This window comes from Cupressus sempervirens, chromosome 3, assembly GCF_028749045.1.
Source record: "Cupressus sempervirens isolate cs-2001-9-10 chromosome 3, ASM2874904v1, whole genome shotgun sequence".
Classification (NCBI taxonomy): Eukaryota; Viridiplantae; Streptophyta; class Pinopsida; order Cupressales; family Cupressaceae; genus Cupressus; species Cupressus sempervirens.
In genome coordinates, this window is record NC_143120.1 from 36,050,660 (window position 1) to 36,070,299 (window position 19,640).

At 34.2% G+C, this 19,640-nt stretch overlaps 1 pseudogene; it reads right to left on the reverse strand.

Annotated features, from left to right (window-relative positions):
• LOC149564652 (uncharacterized) overlaps positions 1-19,640 on the reverse strand; it is a 70,131-nt pseudogene that overhangs the window by 16,180 nt on the left and 34,311 nt on the right.

The window sequence follows — 19,640 nt, forward strand, 5'->3', positions numbered from 1 at the left end:
TACAGTGGGAGTCTTATATTTAGCATCAAGATACTTGCAACTTGAATCACTGATAGTAGCCAGATGTAATCTCATAAGTCCTTTTCATGCTACAAAATTGTCTCTATTCAGCTTGAGAATCTCTCTTTTGTAAGACATCCTGATCTTTAGCTTAGGTCCTTGAAACCTTTTTTCTAAGCACCAAAAGCTCTAATACCAATTGTAGGAAATATAAGAGGAGTAATTGAGAGGGAAGAGGTGAATCAATTACTACAAAAATAAATCCCAGATCCCTTAGATATCAGTACAAAATGCAAACAGATAACTGAATACTATTGAAGCTTAGTAAACACACATAATATTGTAACTTGGTAATAATTGGATTAGCTCGGTAACAAATTAACATATAAACCTTTAGATGTTATCTGTGATTACCATTACTTTAACTTAGTTACAAACACATAAAGAAAATAGCATGAACACATTTGACATTAGGATTTAACATGGAAACTCAATTTGGGAAAAACCACCAATAGCAACTAGTTACTAATTTTCACTCTTTTGAGTGAGCCCTATTAGGAGCCCACCCTATTAAAGGTTACAAAACACACTATTAGGTGTGACCATATTAGAGGATATAATCACCCTGTTAGGATTGGCATGGTTAGCGATCTTGAGAACAATTCAATGGAATTTCCACCTTGTTAGAGGATTTGCAAATAGCTATTAAGAAAACTCTATTAGGAGATTTAGATCACTACTACAATGGTTAGAGAGTAACAATGAGATGACCAGATTTGACTATAACTAATTTACTAATTTTAGATCTTTGTTCTATCTTGTACTTGATCCTTCCAGATCAAATATGGATTTGCTATACCAAAAGGATATTTTTCTTATCCTTCAAATTTTCTTCCTCTGCTTATCAATAGATCTTCAATTCTATCATCACAAGTTGCACACTTTCTTGCACTTTTTCACACACACTTGAAATCACAACTTTACCTAATACTTATATCTTCCAGTTTGTCAAGTCGGCTCAAATACAACTTACAATAATAAATATTCATCACCTTAGTTGGCTAGAATGAATAGATAAGTCAATTAAGATTAATACAATAAAATTAGGAAATTCCTTCATTAATTGACCTTGCTCGATAGAAACTAACTCTAAAACAATTTCCTTTTTTAACCAACAGAAGCTTGGTTAACACTGCAAACTTATGAGAATCCTTTGGCAACCAAGTGAACTTAGTTAGCACTGGTTCCATCCAACTTTCCTTCATTACTCGAGTGAGCTCAATTAACACTCACTTTCTACAACTTTTACTTCAATGCCTGAGTGAACTTAGTATACACTGCCTTTTGAACTAGGCAAATACAGGAATGCTCAGTAGACACTGAGAACTATTTTTACTACCCAAATGAGCTTGGCATATATTTATTGATAATTATTATTAAATTTGTGTAACATCAAAGACAACACACAATTAATCAATTGTATCCAACATAAAATGCTCTACACTCATCCCAAGACATGATCCAATCATTAAATTCATTATCCAAATCAAATACATAATTCATCTCAAACTAAGAACCAAACATAGATAAACTTAGACAAAGAAGAACCCAAGTATCAACAAATATCAAGCTCACTTGACACATGAAGGAATACTCGTCGAACACTAGACAATTCGTAAGTACAAAACTCAGCAGCAACTAGAACTCAACAATTGTTGGAACTCAATAACAACAGGAACTCGGCGGCTACTGGAACTTGGAAGCAATTGGTAGAATGAACATAGATGAACAAGTTTACAAAGTGACCCATGATGCTCCTACATCAAACAAATGGGATTGAAAGAAATGATTCTCCTAAATCATGCAAGTGTTACAACCTGAGCTGAATCCAACTTAGATTGAGAAATCCATGTAGCATCTTCAACTGGTCTATTCTTTCACTTTACCAAATAGTCATAGTAATCTTTTCCTCTTTTTATTTTATCAACTCTTTGATCCAATATATGATTGACCTCTTCAATCTACTTCTTAGGATAATCATCTAATACAACAATTTCATCATCTAACTCATGATACATATTCAAATCAACAACATTGAATATAGGAGATATATCCATGTCATCAGGTAACTCAACTTCATAAGTATTACCACTGTCAAACTTTCTCAAGATCTTACAAGGTCCATACTTCTTCATCTTTAGCTTACTATATGTTCTAATAGGAAATCTACCTTGCTTCAAATGAACCATCACCTCATCACCAACTTCAAAAACATGATGTCTTCTAAACTTATCAAAATTCTCCTTATACTTCTAATTACTTAGTTCCAACCTCAACTTCACTTCCTTCTACAAAAACTCTATATAATCAAAAAATTATTTCCCTACAACACTTCTCTTTTCTACACCAACAACATCCCTCAAATCTAATATTCCTCTAGGTTGCATTCTAGTAACAATCTCAAAAGGTTTTTTCCTTGTACTTCTATTCACAAATTTATTATATGTAAATTCAACTTGTGTCAATACCATCTCCCATTACTTGGTTTATCTTCAACTAAACATCTCAACAAATTACCCAAGCTTCTATTCACAACCTTTGTGTATCCATCGGTCTATGGATGGAATGCAGAACTAATCTTCAACTTAGTACCCATCTTCTTCCAAAAAGTGCTACAAAAGTAACCAACAAACTTATCGTCTCTATCAAAAATAATGCTTTGTGGTAATCCATGCAATCTAACAATCTCTTTGAATAAAATTTCAGCAACATGCTCAACATCTGATGTCTTCTTGCATGGTATGAAATTAGTCATCTTAAAAAATCTACCTACAACAAAAAATATGGAATCATGCCCTTTTACTATCTTAGGTAATCCAAGAACAAAATCCATAGTGATGTCACTCCAAGGTTTCTTAGGAATAGAAATAGGTGTATAATTAAACCAGCATTTTGACTTACTCCTTTTCCAACTTGACAAACTCCACAAATCCTTAAAAAATTCTAAACATCCTTATGTGTGTGTGTGTGTGTGTGTGTGTGTGTGTGTGTGTGTGTGTGTGTGTGTGTGTGTGACCAATAGTTTTTATCCTTCAGCAAACTCAATATCTTATCAATTCCAAAATGTCTAGCCAATCCACTACAATGCTTTTCCTTAATCAAATTAACTCTCACAGAACTTCTTGGTATACATAACTGAATTCCTTTGAACAACATACCTTCCTAAATGAAATATTCATCATGCTTATGTGATTTGATAGATTTTGTGCTTTGTACTCTCTTCACACCTCAAAAAATTTGGGTCAATGTCATACAACACTTTCATTTCATCAAAACCAAGAACTTCAACTTTCATCTTGGTCAACAAAGAATATCTTCTACTCAATGCATCAAAAACTTAGTCAGTGCTCCACTTTTATGCTTAACCACAAATGTGAAACTTTTCAAGTATTCAACCCACTTCGTATTTCTCTAATTCAATTTATTTTGACTTCCCAAATACTATAAAGCTTTATGATTAGTATGAAACACAAACTCCTTAGGAATCAAATAATGTCCCCACTTCTTTAAGGCTTGAACAATAACATAAAATTATTGATCATACACATAATTCTTTCTTTTAGCATCATTCAACTTCTCACTAAAGAAGGCAATAGGTTTACCTTCTTGACTCAACATAGCTCCTATTGCACTGCCACTTGCATCACATTCAACTTGAAATACCTTATTGAAATCTAGAAAAGCCAATACATGTAACTTAGTAACCTTTTGTTTCAAAGTCTCAAAACTCTTATCATCTCTATGTGTCCACTAGATTTCCTTTTTTTCTCCCCTCATTGTCTCAGTCATAGCATTACAAACAAAACTAAAATTCTTTATAAACTTCCTATAAAAACTAGCCAAACCATGAAATGATCTTACCTCACCCACATTCTCAAGTGTACAATCCAAATTAAATATGTAAGTCAGCTCAAAATAAGAACCAAATATAGAAAAACTCAGTCAATGAAGAACCCAAGCATCAAAAAATATCAAGTCCACTTAGCGCATGAAGGAGCACTCGGCCAACACTAGACAACTCAAAAGTACTAGAACTCAGTAGCAAATGGAAATAGACTACTACTAGAACTCGATTGCAACTGGAAAAATGAACTAGAATGATTAGGATTACAAGGAAACCCAAGATGCTCTTGCATCAGGAATCCATTTGAAATGTATCTTCGCTATCTAATTCTCCTACTCAAAATATGTGCCAAACTATACATTGCACCAATTACCTATATATTCAATGGCTAAATAAACAACCATAATAAATATGTTGGATGGATAATAGATTAGAAAAATACATTTGGGATGAAATAATAAGCCCTCCACTTTGGTAATTAGGCTTCTCTGTATGCATGAGATGATGGGAAATGACATAAATCACAATTTCTAAATATCTACACAAGAAACTTGTTAGTTTAGAATGAAGAGCTTGAGGTGAAGTATGAGCCATTACCATTTTAGCCATTTGATGGAAAAATAATTCTAGAGAACTCATAATTACTAAGAAGCATTGTTGGGTGATGCGATGTGCTCCCTTGCCCACAAGTGGTTAATTATGTGGTGTTCCATGTTCACTAACAGTCATGGCTTTTGGTGCAACGGCAAATGGGCCCTACAATTGGTATCAGAGCCTGGTTTTGGCTTGGTCATGGGTTCAAATCTCCCCGGTGCCTTCCCGACCCGCGTAAGCACCTGGTATGCGCGTCGAGGGGGAGATTGTTGGGTGATGCGATGCACTCCCCTGCCCACAGGTGGTTAATTATGTGGTGTTCCATGTTCACTAATAGTCATGGCTTTTGGTGCAACGGCAAATGGGCCCTACAATTGTGTCACCAAAATAAATGCTAGCCTAATCATTACAATCAACATCATTTGCTGCAAGAACCTATCACACTGATCTGATTTAGGATCTACATGTTTAATAACTTAATCCTAAAATTCAAATATAATTTCCTAATCCGTGTAGTAAATGCATGGCTATGTATTTAAAACCATTGAATTTACCAAGAAGAAGAATCTAGGACTGATTTAGAGGAATTCTAACCAATTACATAAAGTTATTTTAATGCTTTTACTAAAGAAAATTAATGTAATTGAAATATAGAAAAGAACATCACATAATAAAATGACAAAAAGAGAAATGAGAGATAAGAGGCACAACACAATTTAATCTCGAAGTTCACCCTATCCGGACTACGTCTTTGAGTCCTACTCCAATTGGTGGACCAATCTAATTAACTCCAAAAATCAATTACAATGTGTTACAATATCAACCCCTTCAAGTACATCAGCATTACTCTACTCCAATGTATGGGACTAAAAAAAATGTCCTCTAGAATTTTCTCTCTCCTCCCCAACACGAACCCATCCTTCTGGTTCCAAAATAATCTGGCTAGAATGCCTCAATTCAAATGATTGAATTCCCAATTTTTTATAATCTCCATGTCTTCACAATGACCTCCTACACCCCTTTTTATACATAAAAATAGACTAAAATAGGCCAAAATAGAAAAATTACAACAATAGGTCCTATAGAAAATCACCTCTTCGAAATTACCCCTTGGCCATTTAATAATTTTGGCTTTACATCAAATTGGGGTACCAAAATTATAACAAAATTTAACAAAAATTCTTTTTTTTTTAAAATAATGGGTGGGTTGTTTGTTCAAGCTTAAATAATGTATTCACTATAGATATCTCAAATATCATTAATATAATAGTGGTGCACACTACTTTTAGTGGGTAGCCAGTTGGGGGTTCCACCCCCACTGACGCCCATCTTTCCTAGAATTGTTGGTAGTTAAACTTCAAATAGAAGTTTACACACATGTTTCAAATGGCATTAGTGGCACAATGGCTACCCACTGTTTTGGGTGGCTAGTGGTTAGGGGTTCAACCCCTACCGACCACTTGGCCTTCCTTCCAACTACTCCCTTGCCAATCAAATTTTTTGCCATGTGGAGGCTGACGTTGCCATGTTAGCTTCACTGATGACACCACGGTGCCACGTGGGCTTCCTTTCCATATATGTGACACCACAATTTTTTTACCATGTAGTGCCATGTCATGACACATGTTGTCACAAGAAATTACCATGTCACCTACTTACACCATGTTGACATCATCTATATGGACATGCCACATCATTGGTCAACCTTTTCCTTGGCAAACTTTGACTGAGCATAACTTTTGTGTCTAGGCTACATTTTCAATGAAACAAATATTCTCAGAAAGCTCTCAATGGGATCTTCATTTCGATGCTAACTTTGACCAATTTTGGAGAGTTCAAAATTTTTCCTTTTGGACTGCCTTTGACCTAGGTTTTGACCAACCTTTGACTGGCCATAACTTGAGTATATAGACTCCATTGTTGTCTATTCAAGTTGCACTAGATTCAAAATTTTGAGGACTTCAACATGGTATTGATTATTGAAGTTTTGGAGATACTTCAAATTTTAATGAAAATATCTTCTAGATCAAGCCTCCCCACTAAAAAAGAGCTTTCAGACCATAAAAGTTTATTCTTACATAAAACAAAAATGAGGGCATGTTTTCCTCACCTGTCCAATATCACCTATACAAACTTCTGGAATTTTGAATATTTGAATCATCACACACATTATGAAGAATGAAATAGCATTGCTAATACAATTGACCATACATCCACCAATGTTCATTGTTACATCTAGCACCCACATAGTACCAACTAGTAGAAGTAGAAGTAACAAAACTAAAATAACTGATGAAATGGAAAAAGTATCAACATTTTGGACCTCTTGTATAGAAACATCATTAGAAAATGAACCTTTCAAATCCTCTTTTACCATCACTAGTTGAAGACATGATTTTGTGAAATGTCCCCTTTTCTGATTTTGTATGATATTTCCAACCTTTAATCAGATCTTTAAGATCAAACAACTAATATCACAGAGATCCTCCAAATTTCTCAAGAAACCCCAAATTGGGTATGCCAGAAATGGTGCCAAAAGCTTCACAGCTTCACCTATTATTAATAAATCTGAAAATGGACATTTTTACAGAATTTTCAGCAGCATAACAGCCTAAAAAATGAAATTTCTAGATCTATATAGCCTTTACACAGTAGCTCACAAATGTAGGACAAAAACTATGCTCATCGGGCTCCCGAAATTAACACAAAAATGCCCGGAAACACCACAAAAACACTAATAAACTATCTCAGAAGTTTAATCACATCCCAATACATATATTCAGCTCTATTTTAACAGCTTAAAGTCTGAAATACAGCAGCAACCAAAACTAATATGAAATGCTCAACTGAAAACACCAAACTCATGCAAAAAACACACCCAAAAACTCACAAATCTACACTGTTCAGCACAAAGGCAAACTCTATATGAGCATGCACATGGAATGGCTTCAAACTCCCATCCTTAGCCTTCCTAGAAACCTACAAACTCCCATTCTTGGGTCTCCCTGGAAACCTGCAAACTCCCATTCTTGGGTCTCCTTCTCCACAGGTTTGGCAGCCTCTGAAGAATAACAAAGAAATCCGCAAAATCAAGTTCTGGAATCCCCCCCAAAATGCCTCCAAACCTCTTTAAAAAGGGCATAACTGTAACTCACGTCCAAGAGAGGTTAATGAAACATATTTTAATAATAATTATCATTTATTAGTCCAACGGTTTCCAAAGATTAACTCCCTTTTTTTGAAACTTCACTTTCTTGGGCCTACCTGTCTTAGCAAAGATTATTATTTTTTAGTTATTTGAAAAGGGGACATGACATTTTGCTTCCACTTGATCCTCACTAGCTACTACAAATATGAGAGTCAGTTTACTACTTGCATTTACAATCATTTTCAAATGTCCTATGTTTACAATTGATCCTTCATTCTTCATGCGATGGGCTCTTATAATGTATTCAATTCCATCTTTAAAAAAATGATATTTGTTATGTTCCCTGTAGAAGATAGCTTTCCTATCATATAAGTATGGGCTACCTAACACAATCCCACAAATATCAAGTGGAACCACATCAAATTCAACCTCATCTATGAACTTAGATGTTATTGCAAATCTTAACTTGTATTGCTTAGTGACTCATAATTTTTTATCATTGCACACCCAACCTAATGGATAAGGTCTCTTATGTGGCTTAGTTTCCAATCCCAAGTGTTTAACAACTTCTTCTAAAATCAAATTAACTTGCAACCCACTATCTATCAATGTGTTAATTTTAGTGTTCTTTGAAATCACCTTTTTATGAAAAAGTTCACACCTTTTACTATCTTTATCAACAACATGACTTTTGGAAGTGGAAGCATATGAAACATTAGTGGTAGAATAAATAAAAGCTTTACCTTTCAAACCCACAATAGATATTGTTGTCTCATTACCAGAATCTGATCCAAGATCCTAAACTACAGTTGTAGACTTTTGCTTCCCTTTTTAATCCTTCTTAAACTACTTTGGTTTCAACTCTAGATGCAATTTCCAACACTTTTCTTCTGCATGCCCTTTCTTTTGACAATATGAACAAGTAGGCTTGTCACCTTCCTCTTTATTCACTATGGCTATTTTCTTGCCCTTCTCGTGTCCTTTAGGAGGAACAAATTCCTTCTTTGAACTAAAACTTGTGTTTCCTCCATCTACTTTAAAATCGGTTTCTTGAATACATACTTCATCAAAGTTAGAAGGACTAAACATCAATATTGTATGCTTCAAATATGAATGCATTCCACCTATATACTTCAATAAAGTATCTTATGTGTAAAGAGGAATACCAAGAGTTAATGCCTTCTTTCTAAACACTTGTGTATACTCTTGCACAGACTATCCTTTACCTTGCCTTGGATTTTGCCAATCCATAATGACTTTTTGCATATGATCCAAAGGATTAAAATGTTTCTTCAAAGCATAAGTAAATTCATACCAAGATGAAATGATTTTACCATGTGTAGCAAGATCATCCTATAATTTCATCTCCCACCAGACTAATTTAGTGCCTCCCATTCTGAGAGTAGCTAGCTCGATTGTGGAAGAATCATCCAAAATATTTTGAACCTGTAGTATACTTCAATCTTCTTAAGCTAGTATCTAACTTTTTTACATCCAATTCACCATTATATATAGGCAAATCAAACTTCACATCCAATTTTAACAAAGGTGTCTTGACAGAATGTTTCTTTTTAAAAGAAGTAGATAGAAAAGAAGAAGATGATGATGAAGATGAAGAAGATGGAGATGAAGGTTCAGGAGGGTCACTACCACCTCCTACTCCTTTTCCTTTGCTCTCTTTTGATGAATATTTTTCTTCCTCCTCCTTCTTAGTCTTATCTACCTTTCTCAACTTTCGTTCATTCCTCTCTTGAAGAAGAATGTCCTCCAAAGCTTTCAACTCCACAAAAGCTCTTTGGAAGGATTTCACATCAAACTCAAAAAGATTTTGTTCAGATGCCATGACTCATGAAAAAATTCTTCTTTTCCCAATCTCTCAATTGAACTTTTCAAGTTCACCTTCTCCTTGTTTCAACTTCAACCTGGTTAACATTCACCACCTGCAATTTCTCTGCAAAATAGGATCTAATACCAAACTTGATCTAATTTAGGATCTACAAGATTTATGACTTAATCCTAAAATTTAGATATAATTTCCCAATCCATGTAGTAATTTCATGGCTATGTATTTAAAACCATTGAATTTACAAAGAAGAAGAATCTAGGATTGATTTAGAGGAATTCTAACCAACTACATAAAGTTATTTTAATGCTTTTACTTAAGCAAATTAACATAGTTGAAATACAAAAAAGAACAACACATAATAAAATGATAGAAAGAGAAATGAAAGATATGAGGCACAACACAACTTGATCTCAAAGTTTTCCCTATCTGGACTACGTCTCTGAGTCTTGCTCCAACTGGTGGACTGATCTGATTAACTCCAAAAATCAATTACAATGTTTTACAATATCAACCCCTTCAAGTACATCAGCATTACTCTACTCTGATGTACGAGACTGAAAAAAAGTCCTCTAGAATTTTCTCTCTCCTCCCCAGCACTTAGGCATCCTTCTGGTTCCAAAATAATCCCTTTAAAATGCCTCAATTCAAATGACTGAATTCTCAATTTTTCATAATCTCCATATCTTAAAAATGACCTCCTACTCCCCTTTTTATACATAAAAATAGCCTAAAATAGGCCAAAACAAAAAAAATTACAACAATAGGTCCTATAACAAATCACCTCTTCGAAATCACCCCTTGGCCATTTAATAATTTTGGCTTTACATCAAATTGAACTTCCAAAATTATAACAAAATTTAACAAAAACCCTTTTTAAAATAATGGGTGGGTTGTTTGTTGAAGCTTACATAATGTATTCACTATATATATTTCAAATGTTGTTAATACCAGTGGTGCACACTAATTTTAGTGGGTAGTTGATTGGGGGTTCCACACCTGTCGACACCCACATCTCCCAAAATTGTTGGTAGTTAAAGTTCAAATAGAAGTTTGTGGAAATATGTTTTAAATGTTGTTGGTGGCACAATAGCTACCCACTATTTTGGGTGGCTGGTGGTTAGGGGTTTGACCCTCGCTAACCACCCAACCTTCCTACTAACTGATCCCTTGCCGATTAGATTTTTTGCCACATGGACATCAATATTGCCATGTCAGCTTCACTAATGACACCACGGTGCAACGTGGGCTTCCTTGCCATACATGTGACACCGCATTTTTTTTTGCTATGTAGTGCCATGTCATGACATGTGTTGCCACTATAAACTACCACATCACCCACTGACACCATGCTGATGTCATCTATATGGACATGCCACATCACTGGTCAACCTTTTCCCTAGCAAATTTTGACTGAGCATAACTTTGCATCTGGGCTCCATTTTTTATGAAACAAATGTCATTAGAAAGCTCTCGACGAGACCTTCCTTTTGAGGTCAACTTCAACCAATTTTGGAGAGTTCAAAATTTTTTCTTTCGGATAGCCTTTGACTGGCCATAACTTGAGCATACAGACTCTATTTTCATCTGTTCAAGTTGTGCTAGATTCAAGATTTTGAGGATTTCAACATGGTACTAATTATTGGAGTTTTGGATATGCTTTAAATTTTAGTGAAAATATCCTTTGGATCACAGACATAGTGATTTATAAAATTTGGAAGATGCATTGAGAAATAATCATCTATATTTCTATGTTTTTATGATTTATATACAACCTTTACATTTGATACATGGTTCATCTTGTTTTGGAAATGGATTCCTCTCATGTCTTCTTTGATTTTTATTTTCCCAACCCCAAATTGTATATTTTCTTAAGGGAGATTCATATCAATTTTGTATGAAAAAAATAATGTCATTTTCTCTATTATTCTTCGTAGCTATGTTCATTCAAATTAAGAATTCTAGAACCTAGAATAAGGATTGGTCCAAAAATATTTTTTATAATTTTATGAAACCATGAATGGGTCCTTTTTCCTCTTAACATTAATTCCTCTACATCTCCCAATTACAGAATCAAAGGTTTCATTCTTGATGAAAATAATTAATGGAGGATCTTGCTATTGTGTATGTTGTTGAACATTGTTGCACTTTTGGCTAGTGTGAGATTGTTTGTGAGTTTTGTTCTTAGGTGGTCATGACTCTATTAACTAGGAAAGATCTTGGAGATTATGATTGGTACCTTTCTTTTGTTATAAGATAATATATTTAGTTACACAACTCCTTAGAGTCTATTAGTTTCATAAAAATTCCTAAGGAGTAGAATGGTGTTGTAGATTATGTGGCTAAATGGGCATCAAATCAAATGCAAGATTGAAATATAATGGATATGGGGTGAGCACTTCATGGTTCATACATTATATGCTAAATCAATTAGTAAATATCAATAAGAGTTTTTTGTGCTCTCTCTGATGCATATTTCCCTTGATTTATATCCCTTTTGAGTCTCAATAATTGTTACCCCTTTTATTGTTAGATTATCTCATTTTCAATTCAACTACATTAAACTCAATATTTTTAGTCTAAAATGGAGAATCATCATTTAATCCTTTACAATTTTCAAGACATTGTGTTAATGACATTGGGCCAACTTATTCTTTCTCCATCTACCCTAACAAATTAAATTTACAAATTTTCATCTATGATCATGATTTTAGCATGGTAATGAAAAGAGGATATGTTTGAAGAGTTCGAAGGAACTATTTTGAATGATAATGCACATACATTTTTTTAAATGACTATTTGTGAGTGTGTATTGTAGGTGATGTATGTAGGTAAGATAATTAAGTATTTTCCCCCTACATAATATAAGAGTAACTAAGAGGGGAGGCATGAATCAATTACTACTAAAATAAATCCCAGACCCTTTAGATGTCAATACAAAAATGCAAACCAAAAAACTGAATATTGCTAAAGCTTGGTAAATACTCATAGAATGTAACTTAGTAATAACTAAATTAGCTTGATAAGTTTTTAACCTTTAGATGTTGTCTATGATTAACATTACTTTAACTAATTTGCAAACACATAATAGAAAATAGAATGAACACAGTAGACACTAGGATTTAACGTGGAAACCCAATTTGTAAAAAACCACCAATTGCAACTAGTTATTGTTTTTCCCTCTTCTGAAATGAGCCCTATTAGGAGCCAACCTTGTTAAAGGTTAAAAAACACACTATTACATGTGACCCTATTAAAGGATTTAATCACCCTATTAGGAGTGGCCTGGTTATAGGTCTTGAGACAATTCAACAGAGCTACCACCTTGTTAGAGGATTTGCAAATGGTTGTTAAGCCAACTCTGTTAAGATATTTAGATTACTACTACAATGGTTAGAGAGTAACAATGAGATGAGCTAATTTAAATGCAACTAATTTTTTGATTACAGATCTCTGTTCTGACTTCTACTTGATCCTTCCTAATCGAATATATCTTTGTTGCTCCACAAGGATATTCCACTTATCCTTCAAATTTGCTTCCTCTTCTCATCATTAGCTCTTCAATTGCATCATCATGAATTACACACTTTGAAGTCACAACTTCACCTTATACTTTTATCTTTCACTTTGTCAAGTTGACTCAAATACAACTTAAAATAATCAATATATATCACCTTAGTCAGCTAGAATTAATAGAAAAATCAAATAAGCTTAACACCACAAAATAAGAAAATCCTTCATTAGCCAGCCTAGCATAGTAGAAACTGGCTCAAGAACGATTTCCTTTGTTAACCAACAAAAGCTTAGTTAACATTGCAAACTCTTAAAAATCCTTTGGCAACTAAGTGAGCTCGATTAGCACTAGTTCCATCCATCTTTCCTTCATTACATGAGTAAGCTTGGTTAAGACTCACTTTCCGCAACTTTTCTTTTGACACTTGAGTGAACTTAGTAAACACTTCCTTTTGAACTAAGAAAACATAAGAATGCTTGATAGATAATGAGAACTGTCTTCACTACCCCAGTGAGCTTGGCATTTACTAACTAATAATGATATGGCATTTGTGTAACATCATGATGCAGGCAAAGGATGAATAACTAGGGCCAAAGGCTCACCAGCTATCCAAACCACCTTGCAAGAGTTAACACAATAGAAGTAAACAAAAAGAACAACAACCAAAGGAGGAAGAAGAGTGAAATACTTTTATTGATTCATCAAAATATCTTCATACATGCCCATTTGTAAGGCCTCCTAGGTTACAACCAATTACAAATATATTCACATTCAAAGATTCCAACTACAAATTTGCACTTTCAGTTCTACTCTCCAGAATTCCTATTTCCAAAAACTTGTTCTTACCTAACTCTAAGCCTAAAATACTCTATATATACTTGCCAAAATAGCTTATAGATCATTCTAGAACATTACATAAGAGGAAGGCCAACCCAACAATGGTCTGGACACATCCTAAGAAAAGATCTTAACTTAAATGTCACAATAGAAATAAATCCCGCAAATCGGCTCATAGAAATCACATCCAAATGTTGACACTCAACGCATGAAGGGTCACTTAGCATACATCGAATAACTCAACACATGAATAGTGACTTGGCATATACTAGGTAACTCAACACATGAAGGATTTGCTACAGTAACTCAAAACATGAAGGATTTTCTACAGTAACTTGGCACCAAGTGCTACAGTAACTTGGCACCAACTAAGTGCTACAATAACTCAGCACCAATAAGTGCTACAGTAGCTTGCCTCCAACTAAGTGCTACAATCACTTAGCTCTAATTGGGTGCTACAGTAACTTGGCTCCAACTGAGTTCTACAGTAACTCAGCTCCAACTGAGTTCTACAGTAACTCAGCTCCAACTAAGTGCTATAATAACTTGGTTCCAACTGAGTGCTATAGTAACTCAGCTCCAACATACATAATGAACAAAAATGAGTAGGATAACAAGGCAACCAAGGATGCTCCTACATCAGACAATCAGGGTTGAAAGAAATGATTCTCTTGAATCATTGAGAGGTCACAATATGAGTTGAATCCAACTCAGATTGGGAAATCCATGAAGCATCTTCAATAGGCCTATTCTTCCACTTCACCTAAATTCGTAGTAATCTTTTTCTCTTGTGCTCTTTCCAACTCTCTAATCCAATATCTGTTCAACTTCTTCAATTTTCTTCTTAGGATAATCTTCTCGTACAAAAACTTCATCCTTTGACTCATGATACTTATACAAACCAACAATATTGAATATAGGAGATATATCCATGTCATCGGGTAACTCAATTTCATAAGCATTACCACTATCAAACTTCTTCAAGATCTTACAATGTCTGAATTTCTTCATCTTCAGCTTGTATGTTCTAACTGGGAATCTTCCTTTCTTTAGATGAACTATCACCTCATCACCAACTTGAAAATCATGGTGTCTTCTAGACTGATCAACATTCTCCTTATACTTCTGATTACTTTGTTCCAACCTCAACTTTGCTTCCTTATGCAAAGGCTCCATAAAATCAACAAATTCTTCTCTTACAACACTTCTCTTTTCTTCACTAGCAACATCTCTTAAATCTAATACTCCTCTAGGCTTCAATCTAGTAACAATCTCAAAAGGTGTCTTTTTTGTACTCCTATTCACAGAATTATTATATGCAAATTCAACTTGTGCCAATACCATCTCCCAATTACTTGGCTTATTCCCAACTATACATCTCGGCAAATTACCTAAGCTTCTATTCACAACCTCTATTTTTCCATCTGTTTGTGGATGGAATGTAAAACTAAACTTTAATTCAATACCCATTTTCTTCCATAAAGTCTTCCAAAAATAACCAAAAAACTTACTATCTCTGTCAAAAATAATGCTTCTTGGTAATCCATGCAATCTCACAATCTCTTTAAAGAAAAGTTCAACAACATGGTCAGCATCTAATGTCTTCTTACATGGTATGAAATGAGCCATCTTAGAAAATCTATCCACTACAACAAATATAGAATCATACCCCTTCACTTTCTTAGGAAATCCAAGAACAATTTATCCATACTAATGTCAATCCAAGGTTTCTTAGGAATAGTAATAGGTGTATGAAAACTAGTAGTTTGACTTACTCCTTTTGCAATTTGAAAAACTCCACAACTCTTTACAAATTTTTGAACATCCTTATACATTTGTGGCCATTTATACTTCTCTTTCAAAAAACTCAATATCTTATCAATTCTAAAATGTCCAACCAATCCACCACTATACTTTTCCTTAATTAGATTCAATCTCATAGAACTTATAGGAATACATAATTGAATGTCTTTGAACAACATACCTTCTTGAATGAAATATTCATCATACTTACTTATGTGGTCTATCAGATTTGGTGCTCTGTACTCTCTCCAAGCCTCATAAAAATGAGGATCAACATCATACAACTCTTTCATTTCATCAAAACCAAAAAATTTAACCTTCATTGCAGTCAACAAAGAACATCTTCTACTCAATGCATTAGCAAGTCTATTAGTAACTCCACTCTTATGCTTAATAACAAATGTGAAACTCTGTAAGTAAGCAACCCACTTCATATGTCTCTAATTCAATTTATATTGACTTCGCAAGTATTGTAAAGCTTTATGATTACTATACAACACAAACTTCTCAAGAATCAAATAATGTCTCCACTTCTTCAATGCTTGAAAAATAGCATAAAACTCTTGATCATACACATAATACTTCCTTTTAGCATCATTCAACTTTTCACTAAAGAAAGCAATAGGCTTACCTTCTTGACTTAATAAAGCTCCTATTACATTACCGCTTGCATCACATTCAACTTGAAATACTTTGTTGAAATCAAGAAAATCCAATATAGGTAATTTAGCAACCTTTTTTTTCCAAGTCTCAAAACTCTTATTAGCTCCATGTGTCCACTTGAATTTCTTTTTATCTCCCCTCATTGTTTCAGTCATAGCATTACAAACAACATTGAAATTGTTTATAAATTTTTTGTAAAAACTAGCCAAACCATGAAATGATCTTACCTCACCCACATTCTCAGGTGTAGGCCATTTCAAAATTGCTTTAACCTTCTCAAGATCCATCTTCAAACCATCAGCTGAAATCACAAATCCTAAATACACAATTTCATCTTGCATGAAAGAACACATTTTTCGATTAATTAGCAATTTTTCCTCTTTCAACCTCTACAATACTTTTCTAATATGATCAAGATGTTCTTCCTTAGTCATGTTGAATATTAGAATATCATCCAAAATAAACAATCACAAACTTCCCCAAGAATCTTTTTAGAAGTTCATTCATCAACCTCATGAAAGTACTAGGTGCATTAGTCAAATCAAAAGGCATAACCAACCATTCATACAAACCATATTTTATCTTGAAAGTAGTCTTCCATTCATCATCTTCCCTAATTCTAATCTGATCATAGCCACTCTTCAAATAAATCTTGGTTAAATACTTTTCTCCACTCAAACAATCCATTATGTCATCCATCCTCGACATAGGAAACATTTATTTCACTATGATTTTGTCAGTAGCTCTGGAATCAGTACACATTCTTTATTCTCCATTCTTTTTAGGTGCTAATATAGTAGGTACATCACATGGACTCAAGCTTTCTCTGATCAAACCTTTCTACAACAACTCATGCACTTGTCTATTAAGTTCTTCATTCTTTGTAGGTGTCAATCTATATGGTGCTTTGTTTGGAAAACTAGCTCCAAGAATCAGATCCATACAATGACTTATACTTCTTACTAGAGGTAAACCATCAAGAATATCATCAACAACAATATCTTTGTACTCATTAAGCAATTCTACAATTTTTGTTGTCACTTTGTCGTTACCAACTTCTACTACTCGGTCATTACTACCAACACTCTGTCCTTTAGGAACTATGGCAAAATAGAGTTGATTCTTTTTCATTTCCTTTTCAATTTGCTTTCCATTAACAATGCAAACTTTTATTGCAATACAATTGACCTCATCTGGACTTTCAATCAAAGGCAGCAATGTTTGTTTCTTCCCATTTACCCAAAGAGTATATTGATTCAATCTTCCATCATGTACAACATATCTATCATATTGCTAGGGTCTACCCAATAAAATATGAAAACAATCCATAGGCATAATATCACACAAAACTTCATCAAAGTTATGTCCAATTTTAAACTTCACAAGGCATGCTCAGTTACCAATATCTTATGCTCATTTGTGATCCATGAAACATGATAAGGTTTGGGATGTTTCAACCTCTACAACTGCAACTTGGTAACCAGCTCTTTTGATGCTATATTTGTAGAACTTCCACTGTCAATGATCACTTTGCAGTATTTTTCAGCCATCTTACATCTTGTCTTGAAAAGACTTCTCCTTAAAATAGGTTCCTCATCACTTTCCTTATTACATAAGTTTCTTCTCACCATCAAATTTTCTCTAGCCTTAGGTCTACTTTGTGAACCCTCATCATCTCCTTGAATCACAACATTTATGTTAACTTGCCCACTTTCAGAGGATCTATATTTAAAAGATCTATGTCCCTCTTTACCACATCTGAAACAATTACCATGAAATCCACTTCTACAATAAGAATTACCTCTTCCTTGGTAAGAATTAGTGCCTCCTTAGTAAGAGTTACCACTTTTCCATTTGGTCTTGCCTTTGTCATCATTCTTTCATTCAGATTTGCCTTTATCCTACACAAAACTTTTAGATCTACCACCTTCACCATAAGATCTACCTTTGCCTTTCTGGAATCTACCACCTCTACCTCTTTGTCTTTGTTCATGCTTCTTTGCTAAGATCTCCTTAGATTTCAAGGCATATTGGTATGCTTCTTCTACACTTTCCAACTTCACAAAACTTATTTCATCTTGAATTCTAGATCTTAATCCATTTATGTACCTTGCAATTTTCTCAACATCATCATCCACATGTCCAAATCTAATGTCCAATCTATAGAATCCCTCAATATATTCTTTCATAGTCATGTCCTTTTGTTTCAAATTTTACATCTTTCTTAACAAGCTAACTTGGTAAGCAATAGGAAAGAATTTTTTCTTTACCTTGTTCACCATCTTTGGCCAAGTTCCGATCTTCTCCTTTCCTCTCCTTTGTCTATCAGTTTGTAAATGTTCCCACCATAGTGATGCATGACCTTTCAAACTAGTGACTGCAATCTTCACCTTTCTATTATCAGGAGTGTTTTCATACTCAAAGAACTTCTCCATATCAAAGATCCAATTGAACACAACATTGGTATCTAATTTTCCATCATAAGGAACAACTTCTATAATAGGCTTTGAATTTTCCCTAGACAACACTTGGAACAATCTTTCCTTATCTTGATCTTCTTCAGGTTTTGAATTATGGTTTGGTGCTACTGCTTCATCATCACTTACATCATCAAGATGTGCTCCTCTCCTCTAGGCTATCTCCATAGCATCTAATCTAGCTGCAATTTGTCTCAACTGATCCAATATAGCATCATTAGCATTTGTTCTACCATGAACTATCTTTACAAATCAGGTTCTTGCAAGATTGTAACCCTCTACAAGTTATAGGTCAAATTTGCAAATCTGCCACCCTACAACCAAATCCAAATTAGGGTTCTACATGATCCAATCTCCACAAGGATGAACCTCAAGCTTCGATACCAATCGATGTAGGAAAAGGATGATTAACTAGGGCCAAAGGCTCACCCAACTATCCAAACCACCATTGACACACACAAAAGATGAATAACTAGGCCAAAGGCTCACCCAGCTATCCAAACCACCGTGCAAGATTTAACACAATCAAAGAAAACACAAAGAACAACAACCAAATGAGGAAGAAGAGTGAAATAATTTTATTTATTCAAAAAAATATCTTCATACATGCCCAACTATAAGGCCTTCTAGGTTACGACCAATTACAAATACGTTCACATTCAAAGATTCCAACTGCAAATTCGCACTTTTAGTTCTGCTCTCCAGAATTCCTATTCCCAAAAACTTCTTCTTACCTAACTCTAAGCTTAAAACACTCTATATATACTTGCCAAAATGGCTTACAAATCATTCTAGAACATTGCATAGAGGAAGGTCAACCCAACAAAGGTCTACACACATCCCAAGAAAAGATCTTA